At 41.7% G+C, this 17,211-nt stretch overlaps 1 non-coding gene across 1 annotated transcript; it reads left to right on the forward strand.

The window, feature by feature from the left end:
• Nucleotides 1-9,696: 9,696 nt before the first annotated feature.
• On the forward strand, nucleotides 9,697-9,768 carry TRNAP-UGG (transfer RNA proline (anticodon UGG)). The gene has a single exon. It is a non-coding gene; the product is annotated as a tRNA-Pro (tRNA).
• The last annotated feature ends 7,443 nt before the right edge of the window (nucleotides 9,769-17,211 follow it).

Raw genomic sequence — 17,211 nt, forward strand, 5'->3', positions numbered from 1 at the left:
ATGAAAGAAGGGCACGACCCTAAGACCTTCTTCGTAGCTATAAATAGTGAGCTCTATTGTCATTGTAAAGGACACGAATTTTCTGGCAAACTTATGCTATACTCTATACAAAGCTCAATCCAATCTTATCTTCTTATTTCTTGATTTTCTTTGTTGTTGTGTCCGAAAACCTTGTTCCTGGAATCGTTGCTTCTGCTGTTTCGTCTATATCCTAAGGCTTGTTGTGCAATTCTTCGATTATTTATTTATTTCATGATTAAATTAATTTACTTACCTAGAAATCACGTATAAATTCAAATTGTACTATTTAGCGGGTAAACGTCAATCAATTTCAGTTACGGCTCGACTAACCACAAAGCATGGGAAGAAAAAGTATCTCGATAATACAAATTTGTCAAAGTTTAATTAGGAAAACAATGTATGAAAGCCTTGATCTTGAGATGAGGATCCTTATTGTATAAGGTGTGACGATGAAGTTACAAAGCGACGTTGATAGTTTCAGTACTTTTTTACATGTTATAATATAAAAGTTAAACTCTATACGATTGGTAGATTTTCTTTGGACGGGAGTGGGACCCAGGAGGGGCCACGTCAATATGCTTCTAGATGATAGAACGGCTGACGTGTTACAGCTTAATCATTCACCTGCGGATCTAGCATGCCACGTAAGAAGTTTGTTAAGTGGGACCAAGTCAGTTGTCCATTTGCTAGTGACGTGTGCTAAATGGTTCAACGGGGTAACCGGTAACTACTGCCTTACGTTAAAGTGTATTTCTGGCTAACGTTATTAGGTTTGCCAGCTATATCCCATTTCATTCATGTTTTCCTAAAAAAGTATTAATTCCTAATTTCAATTTATATGAACTTTTTTGATTGGGTACGGAGTTTAAAAAAAAATAAATTTTTTTGAAATTTATGGTCGTAAACAAGTTAAAAAAGGACCGAGTATTTGTGTGGTTATAAAAGCTTCTCATTAAGGATAAAATTGTAAGTTTAAGTTAAAGAAAGAGATTATTCTTTTTGAAACACATCAAAAAAGAAATAAATTCACATAAAATTAGAGAGGGAGTAGCACATTATGTTCTCCTACCAGAGTGCGATTTGAATACAACGTCTAATCTAAGAATAAAATGCATTTGAATAAAGCAAATGAAATATAGATGATCTATGCCATGTGGACTCGACGCATAACTGCAACTGAGTCAAGCTAGATACAGTTAACATATACTCTTTTTCGTTTCAATCTATATGAACTTATTTGACTGAACACAGAATTTAAGAAAAAATAAAAACTTTTAGAATTTGTGATCCTAAACAAGTCAAAAAGGTGCCCAGAATATTTGTGTGATTATAAAAACTTATCATTAAGAGTAGAATTGTAAGTTTAAGCAAAATTGTTTATAAATTTAGAAAATGATCATTTTTTTTAACGGACAAAAAAAAAAATAGATTCACGTAAATTGAAACAGACGGAGTATATAGCTTATTCAACTTAAAGACTAACACATACTATCACTCTTTACGGCTCAAGAAAATGACAGAGTTTGAAATATGAGGATTAAAATATTTAATTTTAATTTGAAACTGGACGTCAATTCCTTGACATCTTTTAAGATATACAGTTAAAGTTTAAAAATTCTATAAACCATAATTTATATTCATACTATATTAAGAGATACTTAAAAATTGTAAGTAAAGAAATAATTCTGACATTCGAAACAACTAAACTGTAATATAAGCAATGATAGAGAGTAGCTATTGTTGACTTATTCAATTAAGGGAAGTAAGGCTATTTAATTTCCTTATTGGATTCAGGAGTGTCTAATAATTTTCTTTAGCACTGTGTACGGTCAAAACCGATTAAGTTAGTCGTACGGATTGGTCGAGATGATAATACTTCGATCAAAGGGTATCTGCGTGATGACAGGCCGAGGTCCGAAGTAAGGGCGTCAAGCTTCGAGCTCTAAGACCGGTCAATGACAAGCTCGGTATCATTATCAAGCTCGTATCCAAATCAAACTACGAGGCAAAGAGGAGATTATCGAAGATGTATAGACCGACCAACACTCACCCCGAATATCGAGACTCCAAGTCAGAATCGAGCTCAAACCAGGGCCGAGAGCTCGATCCAATACCGAGCTCGAGCTAGTATCGAGGTCATATACAAGAGCCGTTGCAATCGCACTAGGGGAGAGAATCTCGGCGGAAATCGAAGAAAAGACAATTCATCATGGGTTCTTCACTATATATTTTTTATTATAGATAAAGTAGGATCCCTCTACTATAAAGAGGAGAATCCTAATAAGCATAAGGGGATGGCAACAAAGACAACTGGAGAGAGATTAAACACTTTTGGGCTCATTTACTTTGCCTTGTTCATCAAAATTTCTTTTTTCTCTGTCTTATATTTCATTTCATTTGTTCAGAATATATATATATATATATATATATATATATATATATATATATATATATATATATATATATATATATATATATATATATATATATATATTTCTATCTCACTCTATAATTTGTACGAAGTTATATCACGTATCCTTATAACCATATTTCGGGTAAATAGTTTGACGCCCACCGTGGGGCCAAGGATAACAGTGGTTACTTGATACGAATTTGCAAAAACACACCGTTGTGTTTTGCGCTTGTTTCTGAAAATATCTTGGATTTCGGATTAGCAACGACTAACTACCTATCAAATAGCCTCACCAATCGACAATGAAGCCGGTCTTCAAGATGAGAACAATAACTTGACACCCAGTATCGAGAGACCACTTGTCAACTCCGTTGGAGCTCGAATCGGAGCGCCGATAGATATCAATTCGTATGTGGCCATTGAGGCGAACCTACATTCTGAACCCGAAAATAACATTCATGGTGGCACTCGGTCTGCAACTCAAGATACCCATAACATCGAGGAAAACGGCGTCAGCTTGCGTATGATTTTCGAAATGTTGCAAGGTCAGCAGGAAGAAATAGCTCAGTTGCAGAGCCAAACCCAGCTACAAAGTAGTCCGGAGCCCAATCCACATCGCGAAACCACCCACGGAACGGAGCCAGCCATAGTGAAGTCAAATGAGCAAGAATCGGGGACTACTCCCGAAATTTCCAAATTGCTCGAGGAACTCACAAAGCGAGTCCAAGCCAACGATAAAAAAGTAAAAACATATAAATCTAGGGTCGATTAGATCCCAGGAGCTCCACCAATGATAAAAGGGTTGGATTCCAAAAATTTCGTGCAAAAACCTTTTCCCTCGAGCGCGGCCCCAAAATCAATCCCCAAAAAATTCTGTATGCCCGAAATTCCCAAATATAACGGAACGACCGACCTCAACAAGTATATCACTTCTTACACGTGTGCTATCAAGGGCAATGATTTGGAAGATGATGAGATCGAATCTGTATTATTGAAAAGATTCGGTGAAACCTGTCAAAGGGGGCAATGGTATGGTATCATAATTTACCATCTAACTCTATTGATTCTTTTGCTATGCTTGCAGATTGCTTCATAAAAGCACATGCCGGAGCCATAAAGGTCGAGACCAGAAAGTCGGACCTGTTCAAGGTAATACAAAAGGATAACGAGATGCTAAGGGAGTTCGTATCTCGTTTTCAAATGGAACAAATGGATCTGCCACCGGTCACAGACGATTGGGTTGTTCAAGTTTTCACTCAAGGTCTAAACGAGCGAAGCTCGATGGCTTCACGGCGGTTGAAGCATAATCTGATCGAATACCCAGCTATTACTTGGACCGATGTGCACAATCGATATCAATCCAAAATAAGAGTCGAAGATGATCAGTTGATTTCTAGGTCTGTTACTAAAAGAACTACCAAGCAAAGGTCGGCCATAGATCGATACCGGCCATATAGCGGAAATCCTCCAAGACCGGTCTGATAAAATGGCAATCAACTACCAAGTGATTTGAACGTGTAACGCCTAAAACGATACTACTGCTGAGTATCCGAGGCCTCTTTACAATCAACCTCGAATACTCGGGGGGCTTTATCATTGAACGTATCTGTGATGATTATCAAGTTCGGTGCAAAGGAAGTTACTTCGTTATTTCATGATAAACAGTGTCTCGACAGGAAACGTTGTAAGAGCCAAATGGTCAAAACGAACCATGCTCATATAGTTGGCCCGAGCCCTGACGCAAAATATGAACACATGTATAATGACTTGCAAAGAAAGCTCTTTTCTTTACCGATATATTATATCCAAGATTTATTATGCAAATAGGATCGAGTTCGATTAAGCACTCACTCGATCACTAAGCCTATGGGCTATTTTTATTTCGAATTCGAGCAAGCACTCACTCGACCATTACACCTACGGGCTACATTACTTCGAGTTTGAATCATTCACTCGACTACTAAGCCTACGGGCTACTTTTATTTCTAGTTCGAGCAAGCACTCACTCGACCATTACGCCTACGGGCTACATTACTTGGAGTTCGAATTATTCACTCGACTACAAAGCATACGGGCTACTTTTATTTCGAGTTCGAGCAAGCACTCACTCGACCATTACACCTACAGGCTACATTACTTCGGGTTCGAATCATTCACTCGATTACTAAGCCTACTGGCTACTTTTATTTCGAGTTCGAGCAAGCACTCACTCTACCACTATGCCTACGGACTATATTACTTCGAGTTTGAATCATTCACTCGACTAATAAACCTACGGGCTACTTTTATTTCGAGTTCGAGCAAGCACTTACTCGACCATTATGCCTACGGACTACATTACTTCGAGTTCGAATCATTCACTCGATTACTAAGCCTACGGGCTACTTTTATTTCGAGTTCGAGTAAGCACTTACTCGACCATTATACCTACGGGCTACATTACTTCGAGTTCGAATTATTCACTCGACTACTAAGCTTACGGGCTACTTTAATTTCGAGTTCGAGCAAGCACTCACTCGACCATTACGCCTACGGGCTATATTACTTTGAGTTTGAATCATTCACTCGATTACTAAGCCTTCGGGCTACTTTTATTTCGAGTTCGAGTAAGCACTCACTCGACCATTACGCCTACGGGCTACATTACTTCGAGTTCGAATCATTCACTCGACTACTAAGCCTACGGGCTACTTTTATTTCGAGTTCGAGCAAGCACTCACTAGACCATTGCGCCTATGGGCTATATTACTTCAAGTTCGAACTACCCACAAGGCAACATAGATTAAAATTCAAACTATCTATTTAGCTTAAAAGTCTATTTTGCTTCAAAAGGAAGAAAGATTTATATTTATAAATTTTTATACAAAGGTGGGAACTCAACCAAAAGGAAGTTCTTTATACAAAAACCGAAAGAGGTATCAAAAGAATGCAGCAAACGACCTAAGGCCCTAAATGACTCAATATTCATCGGAGGCCGTGTTCTCGGCATCTTCCTCATCTTCAGACTCCCCCGAGTCATCAGATTCCTCCTCAGGAAAGGCCAAACTTCGAGCTTTGTTCTCCTTCGCCCTGGCGACTTCAATCTCGGCCCCAATATCGAAGCCCTGAGCTCTGACCTCCTCGAGATCTTCTCTCCGAGCTTTCCATTTTGCATGTTCGACCATGCTCTTAGCTTTGGCTTGGTTAACCTCAACATCAATCCTGAATTGAGCCACTTTGGCATCAGCTCTTTTATTAGCCCCGATCACCTCAGATCTGGCCTCTGCAAGTTCTTTAGCCAAATCTGCTTTATCTGAAGTGGACAAATCCAACCGATGCTCAAGCTCTTTCATCTTTTCAATTATCCCCAAAGCATTTTCTTTTGAAGATCGAAGTTGGGCATCGGACAGCTCCAACTGAGCTTGAACAACTTCCTTTTTTGAGGCAAGGATATCCATACACTTTTTAAATTCTTCCGCCTCAGCCAGTAGCATATCTACCAGTGAGTTAAGTCATCCAATCTGCTCGATCCTCTGTCGAACCTGCAGAATCAGATCGTTAGTGGTTATCTCTTTTTCATCTTCACTATCATGGAACATTCGGAATACTTGCTCAACCATCTCCTCATGCTCTTCCCCAGCCGCTGTCAAATCTGCTCGAAGTTTTTTACTAAGGAGCTTGTATGAGTCACTCTTCACAGTGAGGCTCCGAACCTCAGTATCATGCTCCTCCCGGATTCGAAGAAAGGCCTCGTGATGCAACACCGAAGCCTACAAATAGAAGGAGAAACATTAGAATTACCTACAACTCTAAGTGTAAAAGAAGCGGCAAAAATGCCATCAGAGTTACCCGATTCAAAGCATGTTGGGCCTCATTGAAGAGACAGGTGGGCCCCACCACATTCATCACTGATTGATCTTCTTCGGTCACCAAGGACTGAAGGTAACTGGCAATCCCCACAGGGGGAGAAAAAATTCGGGTATCCTCAGGTACGGAGAGCACTATCTTCTGCCTTCGGTCGGGATCGATACTCGGGGTTGGGAATCGGTCCACCAGTTTGTGAATCGATGAAGGCCCGGTAGAATCCGACCACGATGCTTTTTTAGGTACCGGAATTTCACCAAAGTCGGTAACCTCATCCGAGGCACCTGACTCAAGCCCCTCTAGAAAACCGTGGATATCGGCCGACTCCTGAATTCCCTCATAAGACCGATCCTCCAACATGCTGTCCTCTCGAATCATGGCATCCAAAATCTGAGGGGATCCGCTAATGTCAACTATCCCGAACCCATCCCTTGAAATATATTCTACTGCCCGAGAAGATCCACCCTCGGTATCACTTTCAATCATCTTAGCTCGAGAAGGGATAATCTCGGCTTCTTCTTGTTCTGGGATTATGGCCAGGATTCCCTGATTTGCTTCCACCAAATTGGAAGACTGTTGAATCACAACATTAGCCCATACGCAGGCTAAATTCTCCTCTCCTTCTTCGGGCTCGTCCCTTAAATGGCGGGCTACTTCCGAAGACATAACACCAGAGCCCCCCTTCGGCTTTCGAGATCTCTTAGCCGGTTTCTTTTTTTCCGAGCTTGGGGAGCCTGATACGTCTTTTCTCTTCCTTTCTGTTACCTGCTTCAGGGCAGGAACTTCTTCACCACCAGATGGGGGCCTCATGACTACATCTTTTCCGAGTCCTACAAAGGGGAAAAGGGAGATTTGCCATACAAACTGATAAAGAGACAAATCGATAAAATTTTTTACCATGACTGCAGGCCTCCCATCGACCCTTTGATAATTCGACCCAAGCACGCTCGGAGTACGGTCTCTGCAACACCAGACCTTCGACCCATTGTTTAAGATCCGGAATCGGTTTCGGCATTCGAGCTACGGCTGTGATAAGAAAAGAAAAATGGATCAACAAAATGAAAGGCAATCACAAAATCAAAACGGGCAAAGAGAAACGTTTACTCACGGCTCATATTCCATTTCTCGGGAAATGGCAAGTCATCGGTAGGGATCAGGTCTGAGGTTTTGATTTGAACAAAACGGCCCATCCAACCCCGATCCCGAGTCTCGTCTATGCTTGATAATGGCGCTTTGGTTGCTCGACGAGCAAGCTTGATTAACCCTCATCGATAAAGTCGGGGACTGTAAAGGCACATAAGATGATCGAGGGTGAAGATACGCCCCTCGACCTTGCTCGAGAAAAATCGAAGAAGAATTACTATCCTCCAAAAAGAAGGGTAGATCTGGTCGAGGGTCACGTCGTACCTCTTACAGAAGGCAACAATGACAGGGTCTAGAGGGCCCAACGTGAAAGGATAAGTGTAAACACTTAAGAACCCTTCGACGTGGGCAGTAATTGATTCATCAGGCGATGGGATCACTACGAGTTTATTATCCCAGTTGCATTCTTGTATGACTTTATCGAGAACTTTCTCGGTAATTGAACATTGGTACCTCGACATCGGCTCACATCGACCCGGTATCGGAGAAGGCTTTTTAATTTTAAAATCACCTACAGTCGAGCACCCTACCGGAACGAATTCCTCAGGGCGGGGCTCTTCCACATCTTCTCCACCAGTAGGTCGAGATGAAGAAGCGGCCTCTTTTTGCGGAACAGTTTTAGACGTTTTTGCCATTTAAAATTCCGTGAACAAAAAATGGGAGTATTTGGTGTTTTAAGAAAGAATTTATAGTAAAACTCACAGATTTGCAGACAGAAAACTCAAAAAAGACGAAAAGGAACTTAGAAAATTTGGAAGATTGAAGAAGTAAAAGTGATGAATGGTGGAAGGAAGGGCTATTTATAGATTGAAGCAATGACGGTTTAATATCAGCGGTGGCCGACAACCGTCTGACACAGATTAAATGCCTTGGTAAAACTAAACCGATGGGACAAATATCACGTACGTCATGGTCGGATCGATGCAAACGTCAGCATATATCTGATCGAGCTGTTGGAAAATCATATCGTTTCTCGCCTCATCCTTTCCGAAAAACGAGGGGACTATCTGTGTACGGTCAAAACTGATTAAGTTAGTCGTACGGACTGGTCGAGATAATAATACTTCGATCAAAGGGTATCTGCGTGACGACATGTCGAGGTCCGAAGTAAGAGCGTCAAGCTTCGAGCTCTAAGACCGATCAATGACAAGCTCGGTATCATTATCGAGCTCATATTCAAATCAAACTATGAGGCAAAGTGGAGATTATCGAAGATGCATAGACCGACCAACACTCACCCCGAATATCGAGACTCCAAGTCAGAATCGAGCTCGAACCAGGGTCGAGGGCTCGATCCAATACCGAGCTCGAGCCAGTATCGTGCTCACATACAAGAGCCGTTGTAACCGTACTAGGGGAGAGAATCTCGGCGGAAATCGAGGAAAAGATAATTTATCATGGGTTCTCCACTATATATTTTTTATTATAGATAAAGTAGTATCCCTTTACTATAAAGAGGGGAATCCGGTAAGCATAAGGGGATGGCCACAAAGACAACTAGAGAGAGATTAAACACTTTTGGGCTCATTTACTTTGCCTTGTTCATCAATATTTTTTTTTTCTCTGCCTTATATTTTATTCTATTTGTTATATATATATATTTCTATTTCACTCTACAATTTGTATCAAGTTATATCACGTATCCTTAAAACCATATACAAATTTAACTCTATCCGATTTTTCGGGTAAACAAGCATATAATCTTGGATGTTTGCTGACTACAACATTCTATATTAGTATATATATTTCATGATTGGAACTAGGGTTGGATTTTAGAAGAAAGAGAGGAGGAATGAACAAAAGAACATAAAAAGAAACAAGAAGAAACATAGTGAACACTTTTTTGCTTATTTTTCGTTTCTTTAAATAAATTGGCCAGGGAAAAAATCTGCTTACACTTATCAAATTTTAGAACTTTATATAAGAGATTATTCTCATGGGATATCTGCCGTTGTACCCCTATGAAGTAGAGTACCTGTCATCGTTGTGCATGATAGAAATCCATGTTAAAATGCCAAAAGAAGCTACGAAGGCGTAAGCTTAGAGTTGTTTAATTTTCCTAGGACGAGTCATTCTTTTGTTCCATTTCTCCCAATCTACCCCGATGCTATAGGCCATAATACTAGATATTTAGCTTAATAGTAACGTTAGAATTCCATTAGTATCCAATAACGTCTTTGGCGAACCTCTGACTGCAAGATGAGGTTCGAAGTTACAAAGAATTTCAATAAAATGAAGTAGTTAATTAAATGCGATGCAGGCAAACACTCATCGGAGGGCATTTGGTCTAGTGGTATGATTCTCGCTTTGGGTGCGAGAGGTCCCGAGTTCGATTCTCGGAATGCCCCCATTATTTTCGTTGAAAAGCTTACGATCTTTTTGAAACAAATTCTACCCATTTGGATGTTAACGTGTTCGAGTCAAGAGGTTGTTGTTGGATGTTAACGTGTGTTAACAAAAGTGATGTGCAGAATTACACTCGTGCTTCCCGGGATATATATTTGTATTTCACAATTTTGGAAAGTATTAGCTTTTCTCGGTTTCTTAATGGGATTGCTTTGTATATATGTACTCTTTAAGCTATTATATAATAATAAATAATTTTAAAAAAACAATCCATTTCAACAAAACAGCTGAAGTTCGAGGAATCTGCCTTTGGGACTTGGGAGCCGTAAGGCCGTTCATACTTCATACTTGTCTTGCTCTTCTCAATTATTTAACCCATATTTGTCTCCACCTTTTCATTTTTGCTTTTCTATTTTATTTTATTTTGGTAAATTAGAATTACATTCATTAGTTTATATATAAGGTATATTTTGCTGTATAAATATAGATACACACGGAAGTCGAGTAAGTTGTAAGTGGGGTGGGTTACAACTAGCAAAGAGTTCAAGTGCGACTTTTAGTTTTAAGATTAAGAATAAAAAAAGATTGTAGATACTTAACATATGAATTGGAACATAGTGGATACTCAATCATAGGTTTAATTATTAGGGTTATGGAAGTTTCCAGTGTGAGTTGTTCATGAGTTGTACTTGGATATACTTATATTTAATTTAATAAAAAATTTACATCTCAAAGTCGTCCATTACATGCGTTTGTGGGCTGGTAGGTGTTACAGGGTCATTTTATTTTTAGATTGACACTGCACGGCAATCACCAAACAATGACTCAGTCTTCTCTCTTTTTCCCTCACGTTTTCGGCCTACCACTTTAGATTATGATAGCAAACAGAAATGAAACAAGGCACACGCGAATTTACATGAATCGCTTCCTTACTTTGTCTTTTAACTCGTGCCACAAAGAAGCACATGAAAATCACAACCTTTACAAAAAGGAGTTAAGGCAGCCAACACCTCTCTCTCTCTCTCTCTCTCTCTCTCTCTCTCTCTCTCTCTCTCTCTCTCTCTCTCTCTGCCTTAACAAGTTTGCCTAGCCCCCATATATAGACAAACGTTTTTGAACTTTGCCTTATCTAAAATCTAGTAGTTGACATCCCCAACTGATAAGGAATTCGAATTTCAAACATTCAAATAAGACAACTCCCACCAGCCCACTTAGCCAAACTTGCTGAAAAATCGGAACTGCCAAAAACTGCCAACTGCCCGGCATGTGCATGGCACACGGGCGCAGCTTTGAACTTGTGGCGCCAAAAAGGCCAACTCTATCATGTCTTCGCGCCAAGCCTTCGTGCAGCATGCCTTTGCACGCATGTCTGCCACAAGCCTTCGTGCAGCATGCCTTTGCGCGCATGTCTGACACCGCCGTTTCTATAGCTCGCCCATGACACTGCCTTGCGCGCCTTGCCCTCGCCCATCTGCCTTGCCACGCACTGCCTTAGTTTTTCCAGCCTTTGCTAAGCTTGCTGCCCGTTGTCTTTGCTTTGACATAGCCACGCTAATGCCATGGTCTTTGTCATGCCTTGACACCTTAGCCACATGCCGTCGTGCCACAGTCCATGCCCATCAACACCTGCCCAAGTCGAACAGCTTTGTCAATGTGATGCCATTGTCATCATGGGGCAGTGCCGAGGTTCATCATGTAAATCCCTCGCCACACCCATGTCATATTTCGATTAATCAAGCCGAGGGGCTAACAAACTTCCCCCACCAGATGAGCTCGTGGCCCTCAACGAGGCAGAATCCAAGTACGCCTTGATTTGATCCTGAAATTTCCATAGAGACGGTCCTTTTTCCCAAGTTGCATCACATTCCTGCTTTCCTGTCCATTGAACGAGAAACTCTGTCTGTCTGTTCTTTTTGCTTTGACCCAGCGTCCGGTGATCCAAAATCTTCTCAATATCCTCAAATTGCTTGCGTTCAACTAGAGGAGCACGCTTTGGCACCGCCCTTGTCGGATCCTCAGCATCTTCATGAAACTGTTTCAGGAAACTCACATGGAAAGTGGGTTGAATTTTGAGGCGTTCCGACAGATTCAACCGGTAAGCTACTTCACCCACTTTTTTCACAACTTCAAATGGGCCGTCATACTTTGGAATCATCCCACGATAGCGCGTCTTGCTACTGATTTTCTTCCAAATCTGTGGAGTAAGTTTCAGCAGCACTTTGTCACCAACTTTGAATTCCAAAGGCCGACTATGTCTGTCAACATTCGTTTTCATCCTCTTAGCCGCTTTCCTCAAGTTGTCTCGCACCTCAGCTAGCAATTCATGCTTGTCACGAGCATATCTATAAGCAGCAGGACACTTGCCTCCTGATTTCATCTGAGCGACTTCCAACGGTGTGTCAGACTGTCTTCCCAACACTATCTCAAAAGGGCTCATTTCAGTTGCCGAAGACCTGTGCAAGTTGTAACAAAAATGTGCACTGTCTAGTAGCTCAACCCAATTCCTCTGATTACAGTCACATAATGCCTCAAGTACTCTTCAAGCAGATGATTGATACGTTCGGTCTGTCCGTCGGTTTGTGGGTGATTCGCTGTAGAGAATTCCAAATCAGTCCCCAAGAATTTGAACACATCGGTCCAAAACCGACCTGTTAATCTCGCATCCCGACCACTCACAATATCCCTTGGCACCCCAAAATGTTTCACAACATGCTTGTAGAATAATTCAGCAGCTACTTCAGAAGAGCAAACAGTTGGAGCAACAATGAAAATCCCATACTTTGAGAACCTGTCCACCACAACCATAATTGATGCTTTGCCATCAACTTTAGGAAGCCCGCTGATGAAGTCCATGGAAACAGAAGCCTACGGACACTCCGGAATTGGTAGAGGTTGTAGCAAACCAGCTTCCTTCTTCTGTTCAGTCTTGTCAAGTTGAAAACGAGGCAAGTTTTCACATAGGCCTCAACATCATCTTCCATTTTCGGCCAAAAATAATTCCGAGACAGCAATGCCAACATCCTTTCAACACCCGGATGACCAACATAAAGAGTATCATGCGTCTCCTTTAGAAGAGAACAACACAATCCGGCACCTTGAGGAACCACAATTCTCCTCCCTTTGAAGTGCAGCAGATCGTCCTCGATCCAATATCGTTTAACTGTCCCATCTTTTACTTGATCCATCAACTTCACATACAATGGATCATTTGCAACACATAGCTTGATTGTATCTAGAAAGTCAGATTCAATTCGAGTAAGCATATAAGTTGCAGCAAATACCTCTTTGCGACTAAGTGCATCGGCAAACTGATTTTATTTTCCAGGTTTGTGCACCCAAACAAAGTCATATTCAGCCAAGAACTCTTGCCACCGGGCCTACTTCGGACTCAATTTTTGCTGAGTCTTGAAGTATGTATTAGCCACATTGTCCGTCCGCACCACGAACTTTGTTCCCAGGAAGTAGACTCTCTAAACTTGAAGGTAATGGATTACTGCAACCATCTCCTTTTCATGTGCAGAATAACGTTGCTCCGCAGCGTTTAGCTTTCTGCTTTCAAATGCAATCGGATGATCCTCCTGGACCAGCACACCGCCAACAGCATAATCTGAAGCATCCGTATGTACTTCAAACGGCAAATCAAAATCTGGCAGCTTCAAGATTGGTTTGGATGCAATAGCTTTCTTCAATGCATTAAAAGCCTTGTCGCATGAATCTGACCAAACCCATTTGACATTCTTTTTCAGCAAGTCCGTCAAAGGAGCATCCCTTTTTGAGTAGCCTGCAATGTACTTCCGGTAGTAATTTGCCAAGCTCAAAAATGATCTAAGTTCCTTTATCCCGCTTGGTGCTTGCCAATCAATAATTGCTTTCACCTTCTTTGGATCCATCCGCACTTGGTTTTCACTAACCAAATGACCTAGAAACTTTATCTCGCGACTTGCAAATTCACACTTTTCCATCTTGACATAGAGCTGATATACTCTAAGTCTTTCCAGCACCTTCCTTAAGTGAGCCAAATGATCTTCAAGGGTCCGGCTATAAATGACTATGTCATCTAAGTAAACGGCTACAAAGTCATCAAGATACTCGTAAAGAACATTGTTCATTAAATTACAGAAAGTTGTTGGGGCATTGGTTAGCCCAAACGGCATTACAAGAAATTCAAAGCTACCATATCTAGTTACACAAGTAGACTTAGGGGCATCTCCCTCGGCTATCCTAACCTGCTAATAGCCTGAACCTAGGTCTAACTTAGTAAAATAACTAGCCTTAGAAAGCCTGTCCAGCAGATCTTGAATCAAAGGGACCGGGTACTTGTTTTTGACAGTCACCTTATTCAGCGCTCTATAGTCAACACACATCTGCAACATACCATCCTGTTTTTTATAGAACAAAATAGGAGCACCGTATGGAGCCTTCGATGGTTGAATCAACCTAGCATCAAGCAACTCAAATAATTGCTTCCTTAGTTCCGTCAATTCCATAGGCGACATGCGGTAAGGAGGCCGCGCAGGCAGCAATGAACCAGGAATAAGTTCAATCCTATAATCAATCTCCCTCCTTTGTGGTAACTCCCTTGGCAATTCTGGAGGCATCACATCTTTGAATTCCTTTAGCAAATTTGCAACACAATCCGGGACCTCAATATGCACATCTGGCTTGACTTCAACGAGTGAAACAAGGTATGTCTCCTCGCCCCTCTTCAAGCCTTTCTCAAATGCAATGGTAGAAATCAAAGCGGCAATCCCAGCATTCTCATTATTAACCTCGTAGGGCATAATACCTTTCACAAAGTCGGGGCTTGACTCCCCCATGAACATAAGTCCATCCAAATGAGGAATTGGAGCGACTTTGTTCTTTTTCAGAAAATCAATTCCCAACAACACATTGAAGTCATCCAATGGCACAACAGTCATGTTGAATTTTTCGGACCAATGGCCCAAAATCATCGGGACATCCAGCACCACCCCATAACCGGGTTGCGCCTTTGAGTTCATAGCCTTCATCTTTGTCGGACACTTTGTCACTTGCAGCCCATATTCTTGAACAATTCTGGAGGCAACAAAAGTGTGCGTGGCTCCGGTATCAACCATTGTCACGACACTCTTGTTTCCGATTTTCAGATCCACATACAACAAAGTGGAATAAGCATCATCCAAATCATCACCCGTAGCTTTCACATATGTAACTTCTTCCTTGGCAGAATTTTCATCATCATCCGCCATAGTCACACAAGCCAAAGTGTTCAGCATCCGCAACAGATTCACATAGGCAGCAACTTCCTGTCCCTTTCCTTGTTTCTCCTCTTCAGCACGAAGAGCAGAAATCTTTCCTTGATTTGGACAGTTTCGTGCCTGATGTCCGGGTCTTTGACATGTCCAGCAAATCTTTTCACCACCCGTTGGCTTGTTTGCTTTTGACGAAGAAGCATTCATCTTACCCTTGCCCTTATCATTTCCATCCTTCTTCTGATTGTCCTTCTTCCAATCCTTACCCTTCTCCTTTTTCTTTGACTTATAAGAAGAGACATGATCAAAAGTTAGACCCGATGTGCAAAAATCCACCAATGCGTCCGCTGCCGCAATTGCACTAGGCAGATCTTTAACTTTCTGCCTACGAATTTTATTTTGAGCCCAGCCTTGCATTCCGGAAATGAAATTGTGCAACTTGTCCTCATCTGACATATTTTGGATGTCTAGCAACAAAGATGAAAAATCTTTGACATAATCCCGAATTGAACCAGTTTGTCTTAACCGCTTCAAGCCATCCCTAGCAACCCAGGACGAGTGGCTAGGCAGTTACTTTTCCCTCAATGCGTTACGAAGTTTTTCCCAAGTATCTACCTTGGGTCTGCCCACACTATCATCGTCAGCATTTTTTGTACGCCACCATAACACTGCATCTCCTCTGAAATAACGCACCACCATAGTCAATTTGTCCTTCTCCGAGACATGAGCAGTCGAGATATAATGCTTCAAGTCCCATAAGAAGTTTTCCAATTCCTTGGCGCCTCTCACACCATCAAAAGTCTTTGGTTCTGGGATCTTAATTTTGGAATGTTCTTCACCTCCTTGGGGCACATTTGCAATAGCCCGTCGGAGGATCTGGAGTTCCGTTTTAAGATCCTCGATCTCCTTTAGTAAATTTTCCAACTGCCCAACAACAGTTTCCTAGAAAGCCTGCAATTCCACAAGTTGGGTATCAACAGTTTCACGAACATGTTAAAGTTTTGTGTTGACGCCATGGATCTGCGTCAGAATATCCACCAGATCAACTGCGCCATCCGTAATTCCCACAAGCACGTCTAACTTCTGAAGCCTTTCACGAAGTTCTGTATTTTCCGCTATAATAATACCAAGATCTTGCCGACGTTGCTCTGATACCAGTTGTTACAGGGTCAATTGTTTTCAGATTGACACTGCACGACAGTCACCAAACAATGACTCAACTTTCTCTCTTTTTCCCTCACGTTTTCGGCCTACCACTTTAGATTATGATAGCGAACAGAAATGAAATAAGGCACACACGAATTTACAGGAATCGCTTCCCAACTTTGTCTTTTAACTCATGCCACAAATAAGCACATGAAAATCACAGCCTTTACAAAAAGGAGTTAAGGCAACCAATACCTCTCTCTCTCTGCCTTAACAAGTTTGCCTAGCCCCCATGTATAGACAAACGTTTTTGAACTTTGCCTTATCTAAAACCTAGTAGTTGACATCCCCAACTGACAAGGAATTCGAATTTCAAACATTCAAATAAGACAACTCCTACCAGCCCACTTAGCCAAACTTGCTGAAAAATCGGAACTGCCAACTGCCCGGCATGTGCATGGCACACGGGCGCAGCTTTGAACTTGTGGCGCCAAAAAGGCCAACTTTGTCATGTCTTCGCGCCAAGCCTTCGTGCAGCATGCCTTTGCGTGCATGTCTGCCACAAGCCTTCGTGCAGCATGCCTTTGCGCGCATGTCTGGCGCCGCCGTTTGTCTAGCTCGCCCATGACACTGCCTTGCTCGCCTTGCCCGCGCCTATCTGCCTTGCCACATTCTACCTTAGTTTTATCAGCCTTTGCTAAGCTTGATGCCCGTTGTCTTTGCTTTGCCATGGCCACGCCAATGCCATGGTCTTTGTCATGCCTTGACACCTTAGCCACCTGCCGTCGTGCCACAGTCCATGCCCATCAACACCTGCCCAAGTCGGACAGCTTTGTCAACATGATGCCATTGTCATCATAGGACGGTGCCGAGGTCCATCATGTAAATCCCTCGCCACACCCATGTCATATTTCGATCAATCAAGCCGAGGGGCTAACAGTAGGTTAGACCAATAGACGGAAGAGAACAACCGAAACAACATGACATAATTCACGTGTTTCATTTATAAATATTATTCCTCTCCTTTTTAACTTATTTGACATAATTTGAATTTATACACAATTTAAG

Source organism: Nicotiana tomentosiformis, chromosome 12, assembly GCF_000390325.3.
Source record: "Nicotiana tomentosiformis chromosome 12, ASM39032v3, whole genome shotgun sequence".
In the NCBI taxonomy this organism is placed as follows: Eukaryota; Viridiplantae; Streptophyta; class Magnoliopsida; order Solanales; family Solanaceae; genus Nicotiana; species Nicotiana tomentosiformis.